Here is a 15,868-nt window from a genome sequence, read left to right on the forward strand (position 1 = left end):
AAAAGAAAAGAGTTGAACCTAGAGCGATCTGTGTAGAAACCAGATATGAAGTTGTGAATGTGAGACTGTACACAGTGAATGAGTAGAGTTATGAGAAGTATTTAGTGTTATGTGGGGGGGAGGGGGGGTGTAAACGCGCCCCGAGGACTCCCGAGAAAAATCTCATTTTGTTCTCTGGCATACTACAGTTCGGACTCAAATGTCACGGTTCTGAATCTAATCTTATAATGTGCGATGTAAGACCAATAAATCACCAAAGAGTCTAAATCCGGCAAATCGTTTTGGAAAACTAATTTTTGTAAAGAAGTGCCAAACATGGACTTCTTTGCCAGATACAGAGTCGCCACCAAAATATTTTATTTTGGGAAAATTTAGGAAACCCTGACTCGTGCCTAAGGCCACGTGTCTGTCATCACCAAAGTTGCCTCGGCTCGGGAACTTGGATATGATTGGGGAAGGTCATTTAATGAGCACCTCCGCTCGCGCGACCAAAGATCGACCTGTACTAAACATGATATCGAATTTTTGAAAACACATGCGTTCTTATTCCGGTTAATTAGCTAGAATTACTATGTGATGCACACAGCCAAACAAGTATAGACTAGATCACCTAATTTGGAACGAAGCATTGCATATCCGTTTGTTTGAAGATGGTTTGAAATTTACTACTCGCAAGTAGGCTAAAATGTCGATTTTGATAAATTGTTCCAATTCAAGTAATCCAACCTTCACCCACAGGCATTCAGGCAGTTAATGACGTAAGCAAATAGACTCATGGCAAGCATGCTTTCATGGCAACATTAACACATATGCAGTATGCTAAAGCATAAACTCTCACAGTGTACTCCGAGCCAAAACAAAGAACTAGTTAGAAATCAATGCATGATCCTAGTTCATGTTAAAATGACTAATGCAACGCATGTAAAAATACAATTAAGATAGGCTCAGCTATCCTAAGAATGTCATGTGAGATGCAACTTGGTGCATGTATTCAAATTGGAATCGAAATACAATGCAGTTAGCATGATACGCTGAGCCCGGTGCATGCAATACAGATGGATGGATGCAAACATGCAAGCATAAGGTATGCTAAATGAAACGTGCCCTAAAACTAACCATCGTAAGTGGTTAAGTAAAAGGGAGAAAGAAATGGGGATTGGAAGACACGCATCACACACACGCACCTTATTACAACAATTGGCTCTCTCGAGGGAGAGACCGAATAAAGAGCTAACTAGCTAACCTAAGCTAATTAAACTAATTATTATAACACAATTAATTAACTAATCCTAGTTAACTAATTATTACAAAACGAATTGAAATAGCTAAACGCATTAACTAATTAAAGTACAAGCCAAAGCACAAGCAAGCTATCTAAGCATGGCAGCTAAGGAAAGCAGTAAATCAGGAGCCTCAGAGGGAGAGGAATGCATGCAAGCCTGGTCGCCTCGTTCGGAAATCCAATGCGATGCCCCGATTTGCCTCTGTTTTCATTTGTCCTCAGAAACTTGCACCAAGCTCCAAAAAGCTTAAACTTCACCTTGGGAGTCCTGTGGGAGGGTGGCTGACCACTTTTGGTCTCTAGAGACACCTATCAACCACTTTTGATTGCTGAAAACCAAGAAAAGTGGTCGGCCAGCTACTTTTTCTGGCTGGCCGACCAGTTGTTGCTGCTAAACTGCAATTTGCTGCAACAGAGAGCAAGAAGGGGCATGGTAATGTATTTGCAAGATATGTGTGCACAACCACCCTCCCTATCATGTCAGGAACTGAAGGGAGTGTAGTTCTCGACCCTCGGGCCACCAATCGCGCATTTTCATGCATGATGGCCGAGAGGCGAAGTTGCACAATTCAATATGGAAATGAATGCACAAAGTAAACACATAAAACCTAAAACTCTATCATGGATGATCAAGAGCGTCGGTGACCGGGAATTAAGGCACGTTTCATCACTTTAAGTATGAAACGTCCCTCGTTTCCCGTGTTTGGACTAACACCTATTCCAAACACAATGCAAGCAAGCATGGCATACACAATGCGACTCAAGCATGCAAGTATGCAATATGACTTAAGCATGCAAACATGCAATGCAATATGAACAACCTAACAAGGCTAATGGCATGCATAATGCTAAAGCATGTAACAACTCGCATACACAATGCTAAATGCTAAGAACTAGATGGCATACTCAATGCAAGGCATTCATGAGGTTCTAAGTATAATGTAATGCATGCATGCACAATGCAATGCAACAAGGGCAACTTGTGTAATATACCAAGCATGGCATGCTCAATGCAATATACATGGTATGCTCAATGGACTTAAACCAAAAGGGTAGACCTCAATCATGCCCAAATCAGTGGCCATTGGTGATGAAATGAAGGCACATAAAGCTAGGCATGCATGCACAATGCATTGGCTATCAAAGAGGCCTAAGAGCACAACTCTCAAGAAGGCTCAAAGAGTGACAAAAGTGGAAGTGTAACAATACTAAGTGCACTAAAATGAAGCAAGAAATGATGCCAAATCATTCAAACAACATAAGTGAAGCATGCTAGGGTCCTAAGGCATGAAAGCTAGCAAAGAGCAACACAAAGGAGGCATGCAATACATGGCACAAATGCATAAACTAAGCATGGACAGAGCTCAAGTAGGTCAAAAGAAGGACTAAAACATGCTGAGATAAGGGCCCAAAGGCCTAGGCATGCAAGCATACGAGCTAAGCTACGAGTAAGGCAACAATGCACAATACTCAAAGGCATTCAAAGCATGAATGAAGTAGGAACATAAGCATGCTATAAGCTCTGAAATGTCATGTTAGATGATGCTAAATCATGTACACAACACAAATGAAGCATGCAATGGTGCCCAAAGCTTGAAGCAAGCAGGAGCACTTGTACTCTAAGTATACAAAACATGAAGCATGTGGCTAAGGCAACCTAAAATAGTCCTAGTACATGTTAAAATGAGTCTAAAACATGCATGGAAGGAAGCTAAAACATGCTAGCATGAGGGGCATAAGGCATGATGCATACAAGGCAAATAAGGTGGATTACATTACACCTATTAAGACCAAGCATGGGATGACTTAAGCAACAAAAATCAGAGTTATATCATTGCATAATAACCCAAAAAACACACTGAAATGAGAGCTCGCAAGCAAAGGCATGAAGGCATACGCAATTGTTCATGTTAAGGCATAAAGGGGAAAACCCTCTAACGCATTGAATAAGTGAAAGATGCAAGTGTATGGCCACACTATATGGACTGAAATCACATTATAAATGATGCCAAATCATTGAAATAGGCCAAGTAGCGCATGCTAGAGGATTCAATACACAAAGCTAACAAGCTAGATTGAACTACAGCTATACAAAGAAAGACATGGATGACCAATACAACACAAATCAAACCTTAAACATGCTAAAACATGAACAAAGTCTTCATGAAGCTAAGCCAAAAGCATGCTAAAATGACATGTTACAACATGATGCATACAAAGCTAGTTTAAGGGATTTACACTACAAGTGTATTAGGCATGCAAGAGCCAACCAAACCAACCCAAAACAGATCTAAGGCATGTTAAAATAACACCAAAAACCTACTGAGATGGCTCCAAAACAAGCTAGAAACACATGTTCAAACATGAGGCATACAAGACTAGATTGTGTGATTTACACTACAAGTGTATTAGGCATGCATGAAGTGACCAAGACAAGCAAAAACAGTGGTATGCCATAGCAAAATAACCATAAATACATGCTAAGAACAAGCTATTAGTAAAGATGCTCAAACATGAGGCATATTAAGGCATGTATTGAAGACACAAGGAGAGGGGATGGCCCTCTCCTTCTTAGGACCTTAAAACACCATCCCCACCACTGAAATCCCTCTGGATTTTAGTAGTGAGAAGGCCAATACAAGGTGTCCCGAAGCTCACAAAAAAGGCTAAAAAATAAGGCCAAACAAGGCCTAAGAGGGGGTAAACAACCCCAAACACAAAGTGATCTTAAACAAAGATCAAAAGCATGCAAAAATAGAACTTTTATCAGTTATAAGTTAAGCTTAAAATAGCATGCAAGATAGGCTAAAAGCTTAAGCAAGAAAGGGGGATTTAAAGGTCAAAAGCTCACCCTTGAAGACCCTCTTTAAGCTTAAGCTTGAATACCATCCCTTGTATGGAGGATGGCTCAAATGCTCTCCAACTGTGCCAGTTGTCCTAAAATATCTCCAAAAAGGTGCCAAAAAGCAGCCGACCACTTGAAGTGGTCAGTCTGCTAGTAAAAGTGGTCGGCCGACCACTTTAGGTGGTCAACCAGAGCAAAAACTGGTCGGCCATAGGTGGGAGAGGTCAACACACTAAATGCAAGGTGGTGGTGTGGTGGCCGACCAGAAAAGATGGTCCAAAGACCAAGAAAGCCAGTTATCTGACAAGAAAACTAGCTAGAAAAAAGAAAAGTGGTCTCCAAGGAGAAATACTGGTCTCCCACCCTTGTACCACCTTCCAAACAAGGAAAGCAAGGTTTGTACCAAAGACAAACCAAAGCGGATGAAAGACGAGAAATCGGGAGGCAAAACACGCGGCCAAAAGCCTTGAAAACTAGCTGACGAGCATCAAAAGTGGTATGCAACGACAAAAGTGGTCTCCCGGACCACAATGTTCCTCTAGGCAGAGGCAACAAGGCGTGGTTCAAAAACCACGCTAAACAGAGAATGTTAAGCGGTCCCGAGACAAGGCGCATGGCCAAAGGCTCCAAAAACCAGAAAATAGTCTTTGTAGACACCCCATTTTTGACCGTCCTCAAGACTTGGACGTCATCGTTTGAACACTCAATGATCATCCATACTCGTGTTCATTTTGAGTTCTCGGAGGTCTCGGTAGCGCGCCTTGCCTCAAGATCTCTCAACTTGTCTATTTTGTGCTTGGTTGTGGACCAAACACTTGTGTTTTTGCTTCTGAGGGAAGAGGGTGGCTTGTTGGCCGTTCCCTCAAACCATCGGCCAAGGCTTGAAGCCATCAGCCTTGTTTCCTTGCCATCGGCCAAAAGTGTTGGCCGATCGGCACTCCATTTGGTCGGCTAGCACTTATATTGGTCGATCGGCCATGTTTTCTAGACGAGCCTTGTTCATCTGCTTTATGTAGATATTTTATGCTAGCTGGCATGCACCATGCACAATTCACCCCCTCCATACACGTGTATGGAGGGATTTGCCCCTTTGCTTAGCTTCCTCAAGAAGCTTTGCTTTTGGTTCTCTATAAGAGAGAACCATCTCCTCCCTCCTCTAGGGTTTAGAAAATTGAGTCTTGAGGGATAGATATACTTTTGTATCTATTCTTCTTTGTTTAGCCTTGTTTTGTACTTAAAAGTGTAGTATTGTCTTACTATTGCACACAAACACCTAGTAATACACCATCCTCTTGGAGCTGAGGTCTCTTGAGGTTGATTTCAGAGTTCTTGGGTTGGTTTGAACTCAGAAAACCTGCTGGAGCTTTGTTCTTGAAGTGGTTCTACAAGGGTGAGCATTCTTGCTTTTAATACCCCATTCTTGCTTAAGCTTTTAGACCTTCTTTCTTATTGTTTTAAGCTTAGCTCTTAACTGATAAATTTTTTGATTTTTGATGCTTTAGATCTTTGTTTAAGGTCTCTTCTTGGTTTGGGGTTGTTTACCCTTCCAAGGCCTTGTTAGGCCTTGTTTTAGGCCATCCCTTTTGGCCCTTGTTCTTAGCTTTGCATGACCTTTCTACCACTAAAATCTAGAGGATTTTCAGTGGTGGAAAGGTGGTTTTGAAGTCTTAAATAGGAGAGGGTTATCTCCTCTCCTTGTTGTCTTGAATGCTAATATAAATGGCTTATATTGGTAGCACATTTGCTTAGCTTGTTTTAGCTGCATTTCAGCAAGTATTCGGTGTTATTTTGCCATGTTTTACCTCTGTCTAAGGTTGGTTTAATGGCTTCTTGCATGCACCATGTACTTGCCTTACAACCCTTCCATTTGCCTTAACATGCATCATGCTTTAAGCCATGTTTCTAGCATGATTTTGGCTCGACTCCATGAAGCTTTTAGCCTTGTTGTAACATGCTTAAGCTCTAATTTGAGTTTTTTTGACCATATATGCCATGCTTTGTATAGCCATAAGGCATTCTAGCTTGTTAGCTTTAAGTGTCCAAGTCACTAGCATGCTTTACTTGGACCATTTCAATGACATGGCATCATTTGTTATACCATTTCAGTCCATGTTTAATTCTTGAACACTTGCATTTATCACTCCTTTAATGTTTTAAAGAGCTGATGTTTTATGCCTCTTGAATGGATCATTGTGTATGCTTCCATGCTTAGGTCATTTGGATGCCATCTAAGTGGGTTTTTGGCCTTGTTTTACCATGCAATAACTCTGTTTTTATTGGTTTATGTCATGCCATGTTTGGTTTTGATAGGTGTAGTGTAACACCCCTTTTGTAGCCTTGCATGCCTCGTGCTTTTGGCATTGTGTTCTACCTTGTGTTGGCTAGTTTCGAGCATGTTTTTGGTCTTGTTTGGACCTGCCTTGGGATAGTTTTAGGTCCCCTTGGCCCTTTGGGGCTTGTCTTGCATGGCCTTGGTTTGAACCCCTTGGCTAACCTTGAGCTTTAGGCTTTCTTGCATGCTATACTTGCTTTGTTTGGTTGGTTTGGCACCTTTCCATGCATGATTTCAGAGCTTACCATGTTTGTCACATGTCCATATTTGTCCCCTTTTAAGTGTTCTTGAAAGTTGCCCTCCTATGCTTAGGTGATAGGCCAATTGGTATGCATGCTTGTATGTACCTTTGTCTTCATTTCCACAGCACTTCGGCCACTGATTTGGGCATGTTTAAGAGCTGTCCACTTTAGTTTAAGTTCATCTTTCCATGTTGTTGCATGCTTGCTTCATTTTGCATGTTGTTGCATGCTATGCATGTTTGCATATTTAGGTTGTATGCCTATTGCATATTGCATGCTTGCATGCTCATATTGCATTAGATTTGTATCGTGCTTGAGTTGTTTGCATGCTTGCTTGCATGCTTAGGTTGCATTGCATTATGTGTGCATTCCTTTGCCTCTTGATCAAGCATGATAGAGGTTGGGGCCCATTATGTGTTTTTGTATATTTCATTCCATATTAAATTGCACACTTGGCTCCTTTGGCCATCATGCATTGGAATGCGTGATTGGTGGTCCGAGGGTCGAGGACTATACTCCCTTGAGTTCATGACATGATAGGGAGGGTGGTCGTGCAAACATTGTCTTGTAAATGTATTACCATGCTCTATCTATCCTCTGTTGCAGCAAAAGGAGCATTTTACAGGAAGGGATGGCCGATCGGCTGTCTTCAGTGCCGATCGGCTAATAATATTTGGCCGAGAGCCTCATTTTGGGTCGAAGACCAGTTTGCCTTGGCCGATGGTCCTATCTTCTGGCCGATGGCCTCCCAGAATGTCCACAAGGTGGTTCAGAAAATGTCACAAAAGTTGGCACAGTTCTCAGAGGTACAGAGCAGTGCAAACAGAGGCAACATGAAGCATGGCGATGGATTTCCGAGCGAAGCCGTCTGAGCATGCATTCATCCCTCGTTTCGAGGCCATTTCAGTGTTTTAATAACTTAGAATAGTTATTTATTTCGATTTGGTTGTGTAATTAATTAATTAATTAGCTTGTTAGTTAGTTAATTAGATTAATTTGTGTAATTCTTTCAGACCCTCCGTCGAGAGGGCCCAATTGATGTAATAAGCGTGCGTGTGTGTGATGCATGTCTTCCAACCTCCATTTCTTTCTCCCTTTTACTTAACCGCTTACGATGGTTAGTTCTAGGACATACTTCATTTAGCATCCTTATGCTATGCATGTGTGCATCCATTCATCTGTATTGCATGCACCGGGCTCGGCGCATCATATTTCAATTCCAAATTGAATACATGTATCAAGTATTGCATCTCACATGCCATTTTAGAATAGCCGAGCCTATTCTAGTTGCACTTTGCATGTGAAGCATTAGCCATTTTAATATGAACTAGGATCATGCATGATTCCTAACTAGTTTCTTGTTTTGGCTCGGAGTACATTGTAAGTGTTTATGATTTAGCATCTTGCATGTGTGTGAATGTTAACATGATAGCAAGCTTGCCATGAGGCTAATTGCTTATGTGATATAACTGCCTGAATGCCTGTGGGTGAAGATTGGATTACTTGAATTGGAACGATTCATTGAAATCCGTGTTTTAGCCTACTTGCGAGTAACAAACTTCAAACCATTTCCAAACAAACGGATATGCAATGCTTTGTTCCAAATTAGGCGATCTAGTCTATACTTGTGTGTTGTGCCCATCACATAGTAATTCTAGCTAATTAACCGGAATAAGAACGCATGTGTTTTCAAAAACAAGATATCATGCTTAGTACAGGCCGATCTTCGGATCGGGCGAGCGGGGGTGCTCATAGATGACCTTTCCCTCTCGTACCCAAGTTCCCGAGCCGAGGCAACTTTGGTGATGATGGACGCATGGCCTTAGGCAACGAGTCAGGGTTTCCTAAATTTTCCCAAAATAAAATATTTAGGTGACGACTTTGTATTTGGCAAAGCAGTCCATGTTTGGTACTTCTTTCTTAAAAATCAGTTTTCCAAAACGATTTGCCGGATTTGGACTCTTTGATAATTTATCGGTCTCGCATTGCACTTTGTGAGATTAGATTCAGAACCGTGACATTTGAGTCCGAACTGTAGTAGCAATGCCCAAGGGCGCGTCTACAGTTTCTGGCGACTCTGCTGGGGAGTTAGAGAACTTGACTCGAACTCATGATATCGTGTTTTGTTCGCATTTATGTGTTTCTTCGCATTGCATTGGCATTGTGTAACAAGTCCGCGGGGGACCTCGCTACAGCTCGGACTCGATTTGTGTAGTCACGGTTCTAAGTCTGAACCAAAGAGTCCAAATCCGGCAAATCGTTTTTGAGAAAACAGATTTTTTTGAAAGAAGTGCCAAACATGGACTGCTTTGCCAGATACAGAGTCGCCACCTAAATATTTTATTTTGGGAAATTTAGGAAACCCTGACTCGGTGCCAAAAGGCCACGTGTCCGTCATCACCAAAGTTGCTTCGGCTCGGGAACTTGGGTACGATTGGGGAAGGTCACTTCATGAGCACCCCCGCTCGCCCGGTCATAGACCGGCCTCTATTAACCATGATATCAATTTTTGAAAACATTGTGAGTTCTTATTCCGGTTTATTAGCCTAGGTTACTATGTGATGCGCACAGCATACAAGTATAGACCGGGTCGCCCGAATTGGAACAAAACATTTCATGCTTGTTTTTTGAAAATGGTTTGCTACCCGCAGGTAGGCTTGAAACATTTGATGATTTACTCCAATTCAGATAACACAGCCTCCACCCACAGGCATTCAGGCAGTTAAATCATGTAAGCACATAGCCTCATGGTAAGCATGCTATTCATGGCAACACTCACACGCATGCAAGGATGCTAAAGCATAAAACTCACCGAGTACTCCAAGCCAAAATAGAAACTTATTAGAAATCATGCATGAAACCTAAGTATACAGAAATGTCTAATGCAACACATGCAAAAATGCAAACTATAGTAGGCTCGGCTATTCTAAGATGGTATATGAAATGCTACAACTATCATGTATTCAATTTGGAATTGAAAGTACAATGCAGTTAGTATGATGCGCCGAGCCCGGTGCATGCAATACGGATGAATGATGCAAACATGCTGTCATACTGTATGCTAATTTAAACATGCCCTAATCTAACCATCAAAAGCGGATAAATAAAAGGGAGAAAGACGTGGGGTTGGAAGACATACATCACACTCACGCACACTTATTACAGTTGTGCCCTCACTCGGAGGGTCCGAATAAATATACAGTCCAAATATTACAGTCCCAAATAAAAGAATATTACAATCCGAAATATTACAAAATTCTAATTAATTAATTAATTAACTAAGAAAGCAGATAAAACTGGCATGCAAGCCAGGGACCGCCTTGCTTCTGATGGATGATGCATGTCCGGATTGTCTTGCGCGGAAATCCACCGGAATGCCCCAATTAGCCTCTGTTTACACCTGTTGTTCTTGAAAAGCGTGCCAAGTCCCGGAAAGTTGCTGATTCCTGATTTTGCTGCAACAGAGAGCAGGAAAGGGGCATAGCAATGTATTTGCACAGATATATGCATGTTTCGAATCTCGTGCCACCAATCACGCGTACCGAGGCATGATGGCCGAGGAGTCGAAATGCACAACTCAATATAGGATGAATGCACATGAAACTATAGCTGAAACCTAACTCCATCATGGATAATCCGGAGTGTCGGTGACTGTGGAATTGAGACACATTCCGTCACTCGGAGTACGAAATGTACCTCGTTTCCTGTGCCCGGGCTAACTTCTATTCCGGACACGATGCAATATGCATGACATGCATGAAATGCAACTAAGATATAATCCTAACATACACAGAATGCTATGAAAATGAGATGCCTCGAAATGCGTGCTCACGGGCGCGCAAATCGAGAAAATGGTAGAATGCAATGAAAATGAAATGCCTCGAAGTGCGTGCACACGGGTACGCAAACCGAGAAAATGATATGTGTCTCGAAATGAGTGCACGCGGGCACGCAAACCGAGGCGATGATATATGTCTCGAAATGCGTGCACGCGGGCACGCAAACTGAGGCGATGATATGTGTCTCGAAATATGTGCACGCGGGCACGCAAACCGAGGCGATGATAGAATGCGATGAAATGGCATGGAGATGACAAATGGGCTTATACCAACATGAGTGAGCCTCAGCCACACTCACATAGGATGCCGGCGGATAAAAAAATGGAGTGCCTCGAGATGCGTGCACACGGGCACGCAAACCGAGGCGATGCATACGCAATGCAAATGACATACAGAATGCAATATGGACTTATACTAACATGAGAGAGCCTCAGCCGCACTCACATAAGATGCCGATGGCAGAAAATGAAGTGCCTCGAAATGCGTGCACACTGGCACGCAAACCGAGGCAATGGTAAAATGATGCGAATGACATGGAAAATGCGACATGGACTTATACTAACATGAGAGAGCCTCAACCACACTCACATAAGATGCCGATGGCAGAAAATGAAGTGCCTCGAAATGCGTGCACACTGGCACGCAAACCGAGGCGGTGAATACGCAATGCAAATGACATGGAAAATGCGACATGGACTTATACTAACATGAGAAAGCCTCAGCCACATTCACATAAGATGCCGATGGTAGAAAATGAAGTGCCTCGAAATGCGTGCACACTGGCACGCAAACCGAGGCAATGATAAAATGATGCGAAATATGGAAAAAATGATATGCAAGCATACTAATGGAATTTCAGCACTAAAATATGGGGGAAAACAGTCCCGAAATGAAGCGAAATGTCATGAAATGCAAGGAAATGTCCCGAAATGCAACATTAGGCACCCGAAATGGCCTATAGCTATGCCAAACATGCACAATATGGACATGAAATGCAAAGACAGAAGCTAGACAGTCCCAAAAGATGCACTTTCACAGTTATAAACATGGCCAAACAGCAAGTATAGGTAGGGGAAAAATAGCATGCAAGGATAGGGGCCAAAAGAAGGGTAATGAAGCAAGTGATACAAGCAAAACCCAAACTGAAAAATTTCCTTCTACAACACTGAAGAGGGACCAAAAATATGAACATTTACAGTATATGTCAGCCTCAAAATCAGTATACAAATATGCTAAACATGTGATGCAAAATGAGGCTCAAAAGGTGCTAAAACATGAAGTATATAAAATAATCACCAAACAGAAAAAAAGTGTTAATGAAACATGAAGTATAGGCCAAAATAAGACAACTTTTAGTTCGGACCAAGGTCCAAAAACAGAAGCAAAGAGGGCTACCAATTTATGCAAAAATGGGGCCAAATAGGGGATATAACTACAAGTGACATATGGAGACACCAAACAATGTTGAGCCCTTCTCCAATGTTGAAGAGGGGCTCAAAATAAGCCTTATATCAGTTTACCACATGCTCGAAAATAAATTGCTCATGGGCCAAAAATAGCATGCAAAATCATGACATACAAGATGATCAATGAAGCAAGTGTATTATGGAGGGCTCAAACAGGGTTGAGCCCTTAATGAGAAGTGAAGATGAGCTCAAAAGATGGCCCTTTTCAGTTAGGGCCGGAGCTTGAAACCAAAAATAAGTGGGGCTTAGAAATATATCAAGAAAAAGGGTCAAAAGGGTAAAAGTGTAACTTACCCTTGAAGATTCAAACTTTTGTTGCTTCTTGGATGGATTTGCAGATTCTTTAGCCTTCAAGAATCCTTCCTTGTTGCTGGAAATGAGATAGTGGTGGTAGAGCTTGGTGGTGTAGAAGGAAGGATGGTTAGGGACTTAGGGTTTTTTGAAGAATTGAGAAGGAAGAAGATGGAGTTGGCTATGGAAGCTTTTTGGAGAGTTTTTCGAACCCTAACAAAGAAGGCCACCAGCTGGTTATAAGAGTTCAAAAGGGGGTGTAAAGGTGGGGGAGAAGGAGAGCAAAACTCCCCCACAAAATATCCCCCGGACACAGAAAATATCTGGGGGATATTGCCCCACAGCTGTAAAGTGCACAGTGGGAGGAACACGGCCGGCCTCTCACTTTTGTTGGAGGTGGCCGGCCGGCCACACCCCCTAGCCGGCCGGCTAGGGGTCAAAAGGGTCAATGTGATTTTCTGGCCGGCCAGCTATTGGGGAGGTACCCCTATATGTGTACAACACAACCATGTGGTTAAAATTCCAAGAAAGTGGGTCCAAAGGGTTCAACATTGGCTCGAAAAGAGGGGGTCAAAAGGGTCAAGTTGAATTACTGGCCGGCCATGAACTTTTAGGGGCCTCTCATGTGTGTACATCACAGATATGTGGTTGAAAGTTCAAGAAAAAAGGTCCAAGGGGTTCAACATTAGCCCGGAAGAAAGGGGTCAAAAGGGTCAGGTGACCTTAATGGCCGGCCACCAACTTTTAGTGGCCTCCCAAGTGTGTAGATCACAGATATGTGGTTGAAAGTTGGCAACACTAGCTCCAAGGTATTCAACATTAGCCCGGAAGTGCGAAAAACGGGCGCTGGGAGGCTCCGGAAGAGAGATAACTGGTTGCTGCAACAATTGCTGGCCTCCCACCCTTCAGTGACCTTCCCTGTGATAAAACAGAGGTACCTGCCAAAAATGAACGAAAACCGTTGCAAAATGAACGTTCCGGGGCCAAAACACGCAGTTCGGGGTCCCGAAAATGGGCTGTTAAGCACCGAAAATGGTATTCGACCTCGAAGTGGGTTTCTCAGCCCCCAGTGTCCCTCAAAAGGGATGAAATAAGATGTATGCCAAAAATCAGAGCAATAGGAGATGGTTAAGCGGTCCCGAACCGAGGCACACGGCCTGACGGTCCCGAAAACCGGGAACCGGACTCCGAAATGGGCAAAATGACCTACGACCACCAAATGTAGCCTACGGACATTGAGAGATGGTCTACGGGACCTCTCCCTCCCCTCAGGAAAAGAAACAGAGAAAACCGAGTCTGGCTCGCAAACCGAGACAAGGCACAGAAAAGGGTTCGGAAGTCCGGAGGCAGGGCTCACGGCCGCGACTCTGAAACTTCTGAACAAGCACATTATGCAACATCACCGAGCGCTCCATCGGTGACGTCTGAGTCTTAAGGTCGGTAAAAAATGGGGTGTCTACACATTGGTGCACATAGGACACCGTGTTTGCCGTATGCTATTCCTGAACGGTTTGCCGGAGGCTTGCTTTAAGAAGCGTGCCCTAAGGCTGACCGGTTACAGGCTCTGCCACGACAAGAACATAAACCTCAGTTTTTACCGGGGCACCCTTTTTGACCATTCGACCTAGTACATATCGGAATCCATAGTGACTATTCCAAACTAGGACGGGTTGCTTACCTGGTTATAGGTTGCTTGAAACCGCTGTGTGCGTAATGAAACCCTAGCTCCTGACAAAGTAGGACAGGGAAACCCTACCCCAACATAGGGGTGTTTTGGCTCTCATTTGCCTGTTATGTGCTGTCAGAGTGTGTCTCTACAAGGTTGCATGTATCAGTTTGCAAGTTTGAGTATCAGGCCTGAGGGCATCAGTATTTGAGAATCAATTATATTTGCGGGTATCAGATTCAGTTTTGGGGCAGTAATCTGGGAAACAGTGATCAGTGGTCGAATATAGTTATTCAGCTATGCTTATGTCTATTCTAGTGAAATTGGGATGAGATGGAGCCTGTTTTCTCTTTCAGTTCAGAGATTCGGTTCAGAGCAACCAGTGTTCTTCGCTGAGGCAAGGCAGAAAAAGGCCAGTCAAGGCTCACCGGTTCATCAGATCCGTCAGTCACCAGTCACTTCATCTCTGTTCAGTTCAGTTCAGTAGACTTGCAATGACGCAAAATTCAGAAGAAATTGTAGTCATGGCAGCAGCATTAAACCAGGGAATCACCATGCAGGATGAGACCGATGTTGAAGTGCAACACTCACCCAGGTCACCTGCTGCACATCCAATCTGGGAACCCCAATTCTTCCAAACCCGTGAGCCCACCACTTTTGAACTAATGGGAATGATCGGCGATCTTCAGAGGTCTGTGGCTGATCTAGCCTACGGAATGTCGACTCCGCCATCAACCACGTCATATGCCAGGAATTTCATGCCGGAAGAGCCCCCGCTATTGGGGCGGATTGTAATTGAGCTCAGCCAACCTAAAGCCATCCCAAGTTCCGGCAATGACATGTCAGCAACAACTGGGCTTTGCACTGAGGTGGCAACTTGTAGACACCCCATTTTTGACCAACCTTAAGACTCAGACGTCATCGATTGAGCACTCGGTGATAATGCGTATTGTGCTCGTTTCAAGCTTCGGAGTTTTGGCTGAGAGCCTTGCCTCCGGGTCTCCAAACTCTTTGTGCTTTGGCTCGGTTTATGGACCGAACCTTGTTTTCTCTTCCCGGAGGGAGGGAGAGGTCTTGTAGACTATCTCGTTGTGGTCGTAGACCACTTTTTCCCGTTTGGAGATCAGTTCCCAGTTTTCGGAGCCTTTGGCCGTGCGCCTTGTCTCGGGATCGCTTAACGTTCTCTGTTTGGCGTGATTTTTGAACCACACTTTGTTTCCTCTATCTAGAAGGACACTGTGGTCTGAGAGACCATTTTTTTGGTCGTATACCACTTTTGGTGCTCAACAGCTGGGTTTCGAGGCTCCCGATTGCGTGCTTTGCCTCCCGAACTCTCGTTTTGCGTCCGTGTTGGTTTGTTTTTGGTACAAACCTTGTTTTCCTTGCTTGGAAGGTAGTACGAGGGTGGGAGACCAGTTTTTCCCCTTTGAGACCACTTTCCTTCCCGCCAGCCGGTTTTCTGGTCGAGAAACTGGTTTTCTTAGTCTTTGGGCCACCTTTTTTGGTCTCTTACCCCACCATTGGCTTACTTTCAGTATGGAGACCACCAATTCCCCCTGCCGACCACTTTTTTCCTGGGAGACCACTTGAAGTGGTCGGCAGCTCTCCTCCTTTTTTGGCAGACTGTGTGGATGCCAGCTGTGCCAGCTAGAGGGCACAGACTGTATCCTCCATATATGTGTATGGAGGGATTGCATCCAAGTTTTAGCTTCTCCAAGAAGCTTGAACCTTTGTTTTTCTATAAGCAAGGCTCTCTCTCTCCATGGGAGAGGTTCTGAAATTTTCCTAAGGCATAAGCATATATCTCTCTATATCTCTATATTTGGTGCCTAAAGAGTGTGTTGTTCTTCACTTTTGCACCACAACCCTTAACCATACACTCCCATCATTGAACTGAGGTTCTTG

This window comes from Camellia sinensis, chromosome 4 (assembly GCF_055761805.1).
Source record: "Camellia sinensis isolate YWXY chromosome 4, ASM5576180v1, whole genome shotgun sequence".
In the NCBI taxonomy this organism is placed as follows: domain Eukaryota; kingdom Viridiplantae; phylum Streptophyta; class Magnoliopsida; order Ericales; family Theaceae; genus Camellia; species Camellia sinensis.